Raw genomic sequence first — 11,982 nt, forward strand, 5'->3', positions numbered from 1 at the left:
TCGCATCGAGAACTTGATCGACGGTAAGCCGCCTTCCTCGCTCCTCTCCTGCCCCTTGCCGCCTGGTTTTTTGTTTGACTTGTGTTGCTGCCTATTTTCTTGTGCATACTACTTTCCCAGCTACTCCGCCTTCGCCGCCCAAACCATCAAGGCCCATCGCGAGGGGCACCGTCAGGCGGGGGTCAACATCGCGCCGGACATGAATCGGATGCTTGAGGAGCAGCTCTTGGCTGTCCAAGCGCGGCTGCAGCCGGCTCATCGGATGCTTCGCCGGCTCCAACGTGCCGGGGCGCAGGTGTTGGCTGCCCTCTGGCCCGGCGAGTCGATCCCCCGCACCCCAAGCCGGACTGCCGACTGGCTGGAGGTCGCAGTCGGTCGCTTTGAAGCTTGGAAGGCATCGGCGGCCCGTCTTGGAGTCGGGCGGGCATTGGAGTTCATTCGAGCTTGGTACCCAGGGCTGAACCTGGACCAGCTGCGCACTTGGCGGCTGGAGGCCGACGCGGAGCTGGAGAAGGTGCGGCCAGCTATCGCCCAGCGTGCTTCGACGATCGCCGAGTCCACCGACATCAGTGTTTTTGCGCCTGAAATCAATGATGACAGTGTTGCCCAGCCGGAGGAGTGGTTCGGGCTGAACCCGGCGATGGGCGAGGACTCGGGAGAGGAGATCGCCTCCAGCGACAAGAGCGAGGATGACGGAGAAGAGGACGGTGAAGACGTCGAGCCGGCTGGTGGAACAACCAGCCGGTCTCAGGCTGACCGTGCCTCCAGCAACGAGGCGCGTGGAAGCGCGCCCTCTGCGGGAGGCGGTGATCGAGCCGAGGTTCGCCAGCCGGCCACTCCTTTAGCCGGCACAACCGTCTCCGCCGACCAGCCCGGCTCGTCGGTCGCTCCACCAGCTTGACCTGTCGTCCTTATTTTTCCAGCTTGTTGCCTTTTGAACAATCTTTATTAAGCTTTCGCAGTTCCACCCACTAGGGGTGTATCCAAACTATGTTGAATGATGTCCTCTTGGAGGTCTTTTATGTAAATATTATTATGTGCATGTTTGGTTTCCATTCGCGTATGCTTTTTATCCTTAGGCTTTTTCATTTGCCGCCTTCCCTCTTTGGGAGGCAAGTACTCGAGCTTTCTTGGATTGAAGTGAAGTGAATGGAAACCGCCCGGCTGGCTACTCTGGTAGTCGGTCGGTGGTAGGCGGCAAACCGGCTTTCGTTATATTAGTCCGTTGGTCCCTGGCCATTTTTCGTGAGGGCATCCTTTCCTTATTTTGACTCTTGCCAGCCGGACAGCCGGTTCTTCGAACTGCGACTTTGGCAAGAGCTAAGCCTGGGTGTCGACACACTACTTGTCTGACCGCGGGTAGGACTTCTAATATAACTCCAGTCGGCCAGTCCCCGGGCCGACTAGTCGAACCCGGTGCCGAACGGAACAAGTAAATGAAATGACAAGGTCATAAGCACGATACTTTTCATTCATAGATAAAAGATGGCAGTCCCCGAGCCCTCCTCGGGGGGCCTATTGTCTCGTATTTAGTACAAAAGTTAGCGTGAGACATACTGCATTTCAACTGTAAAATCTTCGAAGGAGGTTGGCTTCCATGGTCGTTCCGACTCCTTGCCGGAGTCGTCTCTCTTTCGTGCCTTCGGCTTCTGCGCGTCGATTAGGTAGTAGGAGTCGTTGCCTAAAGCTCTGTTGATGATGAAGGGGCCCTCCCAAGGGGCCGAGAGCTTGTGCTGGCCGGCTGTTCGCTGGATCAGCCGGAGCACAAGATCGCCCTCTTGGAAAGATCTTGGCCTGACCTTCCGACTGTGGTAGCGGCGCAAACCCTGCTGGTAGATGGTAGACCGGCTGAGGGCTAACAGCCGGCCTTCTTCCAGCAGGTCGACGCCGTCTTCTCGTGCTTCCTTGGCCTCCGCCTCCGTGTACATGGTTACCCGAGGCGAGTCGAACTCGATGTCGGTTGGGATGATCGCCTCGGCACCGTACACGAGGAAGAAAGGAGTGAAGCCGGTTGACTTGTTTGGGGTAGTGCGCAGACTCCAGAGGACAGTCGGCAGCTCATCGAGCCAACAGCCGGCTGAACGCTCCAGTGGCACGACCAGTCGGGGCTTGATGCCGGAGAGGATGAGGCCGTTGGCTCGCTCGACCTGGCCGTTTGACTGCGGGTGGGCGACGGACGCTAAGTCCAGCCGGATACCTTGTGCTGCGCAGAAACGTGCCAAGGCTCCTTTGGCAAAATTCGTGCCATTGTCGGTGATGATGCTGTGTGGCACGCCGTACCGAGTTGTTATGTCTGCGATGAATGTCACCGTAGTCGGCCCATTCAGCTTCTTGATCGGCTTTGCCTCAATCCACTTGGTGAATTTGTCCACGGCGATGAGCAAATGCGTCATGCCGCCGCGCGCCGTCTTGAATGGGCCCACCATGTCCAGTCCCCAGACGGCGAAGGGCCAGGTGAGGGGAATGGTCTTGAGTGCCGAAGCCGGCATGTGTTGCTTGGAGCTGAAGAGTTGGCACCCTTTGCAATTTTTAACTAATTCTTTGGCGTCATCCAAAGCAGTCGGCCAGAAGAAACCATGGCGGAAAGCTTTGGCGACGAGTGATCTTGAAGCCGCATGGTGGCCGCATTCTCCTTGGTGAATGTCTATGAGGATTGCAATGCCCTTCTCTTGCTCGACGCATCGTTGGAGGACTCTAGTGACACTGTGCTTGATGAGTTCTCTGTTGACGATTGTGTATGCTCCGGCTCGACGTTGGACTTGTCTTGCCACTGTTTCGTCAGCCGGCAGATCTTGGTTTACTAGGAAGTTGAGGATGGGCTGAGCCCATGATGGAGCCGCAACTTCTCCTACTGCCAATGTGGCTACTGCCACCAGGGTGGGCGGGCTGGGTGGTGAAATGCTGGAGTCGGCCGCCGGCTGTTGTGTTGGTGCAGTCCCTGGGCCGGCTACTGCAGTCCCCGAGTCGGGTGTGGCAATCCCCGAGCCGGTTTCCGAAGTCCCCGGGCCGACTACTGAAGTCCCGGGGTCGCCTGCTTGGTTCTTCGAGCCGGACCCGGCCGCGTCGGGGTCAGGCAGTACGAAGATGGAATCGGACTCTGGAGACGGCTTGATGGACGGCTTGAGGAGGCATTGTAGAGCGACGCCGGTTGGTATTGCTTGCCGAGTGGAGCCTATTCGAGCTAGGGCATCGGCTGGCTCGTTGTCGGCTCGCGGTACGTGGAGGAACTCGCATCCTTCAAAGTATCCGCTGAGTTGTTGAACCAGGAAGCGGTAGCTTGCCATATTTGCGTCCTTGGCGTCCCAGTCGCCGGATGATTGCTGAACCACCAGGTCTGAGTCGCCATAACATAGGATCCCGCGGATGCCAAGTTCCTTGGCAAGCCGGAGCCCGTGTATGAGCGCCTCGTACTCGGCTACATTGTTGGAGGCGGCAAAGTGAATCTGCAGTGTGTATCTGAGCTTGTCGCCTTTGGGAGAGGTAAGGACGACGCCGGCTCCCAAGCCGGTGCGCATCTTGGACCCGTCAAAGTGCATGCGCCAATGGGTGGAGTCGGGAGCCGGCGGCAGGTACTGGGTCTCGGCCCAGTCGACAAGGAAGTCGGCCAGTGCTTGGGACTTGATGGCGGTGCGGGGCTGGTAGAAGATTGTGTAAGGGGCCAGCTCGATGGCCCATTTCGCCACCCGGCCGGATGCGTCCCGGCTGCCTATGATCTCGGCCAGCGGGGCGGTGCATACGACCGTGAGGGGATGCTCTTGAAAGTAGGGCTTCAGCTTCTTGGCGGTGAAGTACACACCGTAACACATCTTCTAGTAGTGCGGGTAGTTCTGCTTTGAAGCGGACAGCACCTCGCTCAAATAATACACCGGCCTCTGGACCGGCTGGGCTCCGCCTTCTTCTGGGCGTTGGACTACGATGACGGTGCTGACCACCCGGCTGGTTGCGGCGATGTAAAGGAGCATGGGCTCTTTCTCAGTCAGCGCTGCTAGGACGGGCGGCGTGGCCAACATCTTCTTCAGCTCGTGAAAAGCTTGGTCGCCTGGTCGTTCCACTCGAAGTGAGTGCTCTTCTTCATGAGGCGGTAAAGGGGGAGAGCTTTCTCTTCGAGCCGGCTGATGAAGCGGTTAAAAGAGGCCAAGCATCCGGTGAACTTTTGGATGTCTCGAAGCTTGGTGGGGATCGCCATTCTCTCGATGGCCTTGATCTTCACCGGATTGCATTCGATGCCATGTTCGGAGACCAGGAAGCCTAGGAGCTGGCCGGCTGGCACTCCGAACACGCATTTCTCGGGGTTGAGCTTGATTTGGAACCGACACAGGTTCTCAAACGTTTCTTTGAGGTCTTCCAGCAAGGTGCCGCGCTTCTCCGTCTTCACCACAATGTCGTCCACGTAGATGTGAGCGTTTTTGCCGAGTTGCTTGAGGAGGCACTTTTGCATGCAACACTGAAAAGTGGCACCGGCATTTCTCAAGCTGAATGTCATAGTCAGGTAGCAGAAGGCTCCAAATGGCGTGATGAAGGCGGTCTTCAGGCGGTCGTCCGGATCTAGCTTTATCTGGTGATATCCTGAGTAAGCATCCAAGAAACTCAACAGCTCGCATCCAGCCGTGGAGTCTATCACTTGGGCAATCCTCGGCAGGGCAAAGGGATCTTTAGGGCAGGCCTTGTTGAGGCTTGTGTAGTCTATACACATGCGCCACTTGTTGTTCTTCTTTAACACGAGGACCGGGTTGGCAAGCCACTCTGGAAAGAAGACATCCATAATGAAGCCGGCTACCAGAAGCCGGGCTATCTCCTCCCCTACAATCCTTCTCTTTTCCTCTGATAGTCGACGGAGGGGCTGCTTGACTGGTTTCGCGTCTTTTCGGACGTGTAGTTTGTGCTCGGCGAATTCCTTCGGAACACCCGGCATGTCCTTGGGGGACCATGCAAAGATGTCCCGATTCTCATGGAGGAAATCGGCGAGCTCGCCTTCCTATTTGCTGTTCAGGCTTGCCCCGATGACGGCAAACCTCTCGGGGTGCTCGGGGTCAAGGGGTATCTTCTTGGTTTCTTTGGCCGGCTGGAAAGATCCTTGGGCATCATACTCCTTGGGGTCGGGGGACTGGTTCGGCTGCTTGCTGTCCATGGCCACGACCCGGTCCAACATCTTCTTCTCTTCGGCAATCACAAGGGACTCGGCCAGCCGGCTGCTGGCGGCAGCGCACTCGGAAGACTTCTTGTAATCGCCGGCTACGGTGATGACGCCCTTGGAACTTGGTATCTTCATCTTGAGGTACGCATAGTGGGGAACTGCCATGAACCTGGCCAAGGCGGGTGGCCAAGCAACGCGTGGTAGGGGCTCTCCAGGTCCACCACTTCAAACCAGATTGCTTCCCGGTGGAAATGCTCCTTGTCCCGAAGAGTACATCAATCTTGATTTTGCCAATGGGGGCACAGGACAAGCCAGGTACGATGCCATGAAACACTGTCCGAGTAGGCATGAGCTGCTTCGTCTTGACATTTAGCTTCTCCAGGGTGTCACGGTACAGGATGTTGATGCTGCTCCCGCCGTCTATCAGCACGCGGGAGAAGCGGGCAGCGCGTCTGTCCGTCGTGAGGGTGGCTTCCAGGACCAACGCATAAGAGCCAGGAGACGGCATCACCTCTGGATGGTCGGCCCAGCTCTAGTTGATGGGTTTTTCTGACCAATGCATGTGTCCGGCGGGGTTGACAGCGACCACGCTGACTTCCTGGTGCTCTCGGCGTTTACTGCGCCGGTCTTCAAGCTGGCTTGTAAAGATGATGTAGGTCGCTTGCTTGTCGGGGAATTCGTCGTGCACGGCTCCGACTGCGGGCCGAGCGGCCGGAGGCGGCAGATCCGGAGGCGGCGGGCCAGCAGGCGGAGGCGGCGCGAGCCCCTCGCCCTTACAGATTCGGGTGACCAATGGAACTTCCGGGTTGTGTGGTTGGACGGCTTCGCGCCACTGTGGAATTTGCACGGGGCGTCGAGAGTTTGCTCGTAGGAGAAAGCCGGCTGCCAAGCCGGCCGGCCGCCCTTGGGCTTCTTGGGCGCGGGTCGCCCTTCAGGCAGCGCGTCTTCGACCGTGGCCACCTGCCGACTGGCGGGAGGCGGCGCAGGGCACAGTTCGGGTGTGGGCGTCGGCTGGAATCCCCTGCCGGTGTCTTGGGCGCCGGGTTGAGTACTTTCCCGAACGCGTCTACCCGGAGCTCGGTCTTCATCGAAGAGTCGGCGGTGGCGTATTTGTACACTATGTCCAGAAGCTCGTCGAGGGTAGTCGGCTCGTCGCAGAGGAGCTTGTGCTTGAGGAGGGTACCTTCTCGGCACCCGGCAGTGAAGTATTCGATGGCTTGCACCTCGTGCACCCCCTCGCAAGAATTGTGGAGCTCGGCCCAACACGTGAGGTAGTCGCGAGTGGAATCGGTTGGGCCCTGTATGCACGGGGAGAGCTGCCTGGGCTTGGGGGCCCGCTTGTAGGTGCTGGTGAAGTTGCGGATGAAAGCTTTGGTGAAATCTAGCCAGCTGTTGATGCTGAGAGGCTTGAGGCTGTTGAGCCAGGTCCGCGCCATGCCTTGCAGCATGAGGGGCATGTACTTCACGGCAACGCGCCGGTTGCCGTTGGCTATGCTGACCGTCGTGGAGTAGTCGATCAACCAATCTTCCGGCTTCACGGAGCCGTTGTACTTGGGCGTGTCTCTTGGGAGCGAGAACCCTTTTGGGAAAGGCTCGTCGCGGATGCGAGGGCCGAAACAAGGTGGGCCGACATCGTCTTCTTCTTCTAGCACCAGGGATCGCGCCAGGCGCTTGATCCGATGGTGGGCGTCGTTCTCGCCGACTCCTTCGCGGCGACCTAGTCGGCCGCTGAGAGTCGGGTGCGCCACTGGCGGCGGGGTGGGATATCTCTCTCCACGGGGTCGAGGCAGAGGCGGGTTGCCCCGCCATTTCATGGCTCGGGGATGGCCGTCCGCGTCTCGCTCGATGGAGATTCGGGTCCGGCTTCAGCTGGCCGCTGGCTCTTTCTCGCGCCGCGCGCGGGCGTTGCTCGTAGTCGGTGTCCGGGACGTCGCGCCGTGATCTCGGCGCGGGGGAGGGCTTCCCGCGCGGGCGTCGGCTTCGTGCCGCCGTGCGGCCGCGTCAATCAGTTGCTGGATGCGCCAGGTCATGTGGGGGAGTTCTTCGGCCTCCAAACCGTCCAACTCGTCCACGGCAGCCTGGGCGGCACGCAAGTTCTCGAGCGGAGTGGCATAGACCGGGCGGTCGACTCCCAGCGTGTCGGCGATGACGACGCCGCGTTGCTTGACAATGCCGGCCCGGCTTGGCCCGCCCGGGGCCGGCGTGCCGAAGGCGGCGCGGTCAGCTTCGCGCTAGTAGGCCTCAGTGAGGCGTCTCACGGAGGCCAGCCTCCGGCCCTGTGCGAGGAGGGCGAGGCAGCACGCCTCCAGTGCTTCGTCGTCGGCATCAGCCGGGAGGGGGGTGGACAAGTCGTGGGCCGCCGCGTGCGGGGCGTCGTGGGCGCTCTCGTCGGCCGGGCCGCCGTGGCCGACGACCATCACTTCGGTGGTGACGGTATCGCGGCCGTCGGTCCGAGGAAGCGGGTCGTTGTAGATCGCGACGTTGGTGGGGAAGGGGTCGAAGGAGGCCGTGTCGGAGTCGACAGGCATCGGGTCGGTGGAGCCAACCGACTCCAGATCCACAGCGGGCTCGCTGGAGACATGGAGCTGGCCAAGGAGGTTGGCGAGGTGGTCGGTGCCCGCATCGGAGGCGAGCTCGTCGGAGATGAGGGTTTCGTTGAGGAAATTGGTGAGGCTGCTCGCCGCGTAGATGCTGGTGACGCCTTGCAGCGCGTCGTGGCAAGCGCCATCGGGCGTGCCGGGCTGGCTACGCTCGCTGGGGAGGAAGAGGGTTCCCGTCCAGAACAGGTCTCCGTACGACGATGCACCTGGCCCCACGGTGGGTGCCAAATGTCGGGTGGTAGGTGCGACATATGCCAACGGGTGGCTTATCATTGTGGGAGCCAGTAAGACGTTGCCGGTGCCTGGAAACGGGATGAGGCGAAGACATGCACGTCGGTGAATCTTACCCAGCTTCGGGGCTCTCCGTGGAGATAACACCCCTACAGCTGCTCTACGGGGTCTCCGCATGATCACTAGATGGACAAGTAGCTACACAATGCTCCTTGAGCTGTTTGGTGGGAGGAGGAAGAAGGGCACGGCTAGCTTGCTTCTTCTCCTTGCGTGGTGTCTAAAACTAGCTGGGGATCGAACCCTTTGCATGGGTGCCCCGGGGGGTTTATATAAGCCTACCCCCCGGGGGTACAATGGTAATCCGACTGGGCGCGGGGCCCAGCCGTCTATGACTATGCTCGCCGGCTTCTGCGCCGACTGCTGGGGCCCGCCGGCTGGTGGGTCCCGCCGGCTGCCAACTCCTTGGCAATAGGCAAGCCCCACTGCCAAGGGTCTTGTCGATGGATGGTTACTATTGCCTCAACCTGATGACGAGGGCTTCGTTGAGGTAAGCGTGGCTACAGTGCCGCCGTCCAGCGGGCGATTACTGTAGCCTTACCGTGTCTTGTCTCCTTAATGGGGCGTCTCCTTCGAGGGGGGGAAGCGAGCCGGCTGCGGGGAGCCGGCCCTGTCTCGGGCCGACTGGGGGAGGCATGGCCGCCTTCGGGCGTCTCTCTGCCCGAAGGGGCCCACCGCCCGTGGGCCGCGCTGGCGGCCTGTCGTGCGTGACATCAGGGTCAACATGGCAACAGTGTCGCGTCGGACGGGTCATGGCCACTCCGTACGGCGCACTGTGCCAGGCGTGCTCCGGGATTCGGGGGTGGCAGGCTTTACTGTAGCCACGCCCCGTCTCATCGCCGCTAGGTGGATGCACACTTTGAGGGTACGGTCTCGACCGCTTTATGGGAGCCGGCTTCTTGGAGTCGGCCTTCTTGCGGACGGCTTCTCGAAGTCGGCCCTCTCCAAAGCTTTCTTCATGAGGGCTAAAGTCGGGCCGCCTTCCGAAAGCCGGCCTGGGTGACAGCCAGCAAGGGGAAGGCGGCCCCATGTCTTGGATTCTTGAGAGCCGGACGGGCTCGTAATTTTTTCAGAAGGGCCAGGGGAAGCCGGCTAGGCTAACCATGGCTATTTACTCCGACAACTGGTTGTTACCATCACTCTAAATTTCTGCATGCTTTCCTTACATAATCTCACCATATTTTTTTCGTATGCATGTCAAATATTGTACATAGTCATGCTGAACATGTAGAGAAAAAAAGAAGAGTTTTGCGTGGCAATACAATGTCATGCAGACATCGCTCCATGTTGGGTGCAATGGCAAACCCTCCCCACCCCTCTCCAGATTGTAATCCAGAGGAAGATATCTGTTCCGAGGCGGATTCATACGCCACTGACCACTCCTATTTACCCCCAAGGTGTTTTCTCTACCTTGGCATGATGATGTTAGTCATATCATGCATATGTTGCCTTGCAGTGCCTACTTTTGACATCATATATGTCATGTGCTTAGTTTAGACATGTTCTGTAATGCCACCTGTTTAGTTTCTAGTCCATATATGGGAATTATGCAGTCTCATGTCTTTTAGACATGTTCTGTAATGTCATGGAACACTTCTACGACAGCACAGGTGTCGGTGTCAAAACCGGCGGATCTCGAGTAGGGGGTCCCGAACTGTGCGTCTAAGGCGGATGGTAACAGGAGGTAGGGGACACGATGTTTACCCAGGTTCGGGCCCTCTTGATGGAGGTAAAACCCTACGTCCTGCTTGATTTATTCTTGATGATATGGGTATTACAAGAGTTGATCTACCATGAGATCGGAGAGGCTAAACCCTAGAAGCTAGCCTATGGTATGATTGTGTGTTGTCCTACGGACTAAAACCCTCTGGTTTATATAGACACCGGAGAGGGTTAGGGTTACACAAGGTTAGTTACAAAGGAGGAGATATCCATATCCATATTGCCTAGCTTGCCTTCCACGCCAAGTAGAGTCCCATCCGGACACGAGACGAAGTCTTCAATCTTGTATCTTCATAGTCTAACAGTCCGACAAAAGGATATAGTCCGGCTATCCGGAGACCCCCTAATCTAGGACTCCCTTAGTAGCCCCTGAACCAGGCTTCAATGACGATGAGTCCGGCGCGCAGTATTGTCTTCGGCATTGCAAGACGGGTTCCTCCTCCGAATACATCACGGAAGAATTTGAATACAAGGATAGTGTCCGACCCCGCAAAATAAGTTCCACATACCACCGTAGAGAGAATAATATTTCCACAAATCTAATTTGCTGACACGTTTTGGAAACATGACATTATGCCATGGCCCGGTAATTATTCGAACTGTTTCCTTTAACTAGCCCCGCACACAACGCGAGGCAGTTTCTTGACACGTCTTCTCAAAGTAGAGATCGTGTTCCCCTTATTACGGGATTCTCATCAATACGGGTGTGGGTAACCCAACCGCGCCATCGATTACGGCGCTTGGGGGATAAGCGAGTTTTACGAGGTTAGTGGGGACGCATAGTTTCGTCCGCCCATATAAAGGGACAAGGATTCACCTTTTCATCCACGCCTTCTTCCTCCTTTGCTCATCCATTTTCGCACACTCGAGCTCCAGCGCCCAAGTCCGCATTTCCCACCTCAACCTTCTCCAACCATGTCTGGAGCGGGAGGCAGGTGGATGGTCTCCTCCATCACGGAGGGACACATCAAGAAGCTGAGGAGAGCTGGATACCTGCCCGACGACATCGCGCACCGGCTCCCAGATGAGGGGCAGCTCATCCCCACCCCCAGGCCGAACGAGAGGGTAGTGTTCCTTACCCATTTCCTCCGCGGACTGGGATTCCCTCTCCACCCATTCGTCCGGGGGCTCATGTTCTACTATGGCCTGGATTTCCACGATGTGGCCCCGAACTTCATCCTCAACATCTCGACGTTTATCGTCGTGTGCGAGGCCTTCCTCCGCATCAAGCCCCACTTCGGCTTATGGCTGAAGACCTTCAATGTCAAGCCGAAGGTAGTGAGCGGCCGCCAGGCGGACTGCAGAGGCGCAATGGTGGGCAAGATGCCCAACATCACATGGCTCGAGGGCTCCTTCGTGGAGACCATAAAGGGGTGGCAATCGGGGTGGTTCTACATCACCGAGTCGCGTGACCCTGCATGGGCAGCGGCCCCCGAGTTCCGATCTGGCATCCCCACGTGGCTCACCTCCTGGCAAGAGAAGGGCCTGTCCTGGGGTAGTTCGGGAGAGCTGACCGAACTCCAAACATGTATCCAAAACATGGTGAGCAAGAAGCTCTAACTCGTCAACGTAGTCCAGGTCATGCTCATCCGCCGGATCCTCCCGTGTCAACAACGGGCTTTCAATTTGTGGGAGTTCGACCCGGCCCAGCACCAATACCTAAACAGGCTCTTCGACACAACACACGAGGATGCCTGGAAAGTTCTATTCAAGGGCACCGAGGCTCCCCCTCCTACTACCGAGGATCGCGGATTCTGTGTGAAGCGCCAAGCCAGCGCGGTAAGTTGTTTTACCTCTTACAGGATACTTGTTTTTCATAGTTTGACTCTATGCGGGATCTAAGCTCTCGTACCTTTGACAGGACTGGCAGGAGACGGCCGGACAGATCGACTGTCCGGCTCCTTTGCCCGAAGGCCCAGCAGACGCTCTCCTGACGGAGATGCTGACTCCGGCTCCTTACAAGGTGCCGGAGAAGGCCAAGAAGGCCAAGGGAACCCGAAAGAGTTCCTGGAGCCAGGTGATATCGGACTCATTGTCCGAGGACTCCTCGGCGCACTCCTCCCACGATGATGAGGAGGAAGATGAAGACGCTCCCCCTCCAGTCGGGGGAGACAAGAAAAGGAAGGCCGCCCCAACTGGGGGGGCCAAAGGGTCCAAGAAGGGAAGGACTCTCCTTCCTGACAGTTCCACCACTGCCGCCGAAGGCGAAGACGAGTGGTTGCCCAGGGCCAAGCCCCT

This window comes from Triticum aestivum, chromosome 2A (genome assembly GCF_018294505.1).
Source record: "Triticum aestivum cultivar Chinese Spring chromosome 2A, IWGSC CS RefSeq v2.1, whole genome shotgun sequence".
NCBI lineage: Eukaryota > Viridiplantae > Streptophyta > Magnoliopsida > Poales > Poaceae > Triticum > Triticum aestivum.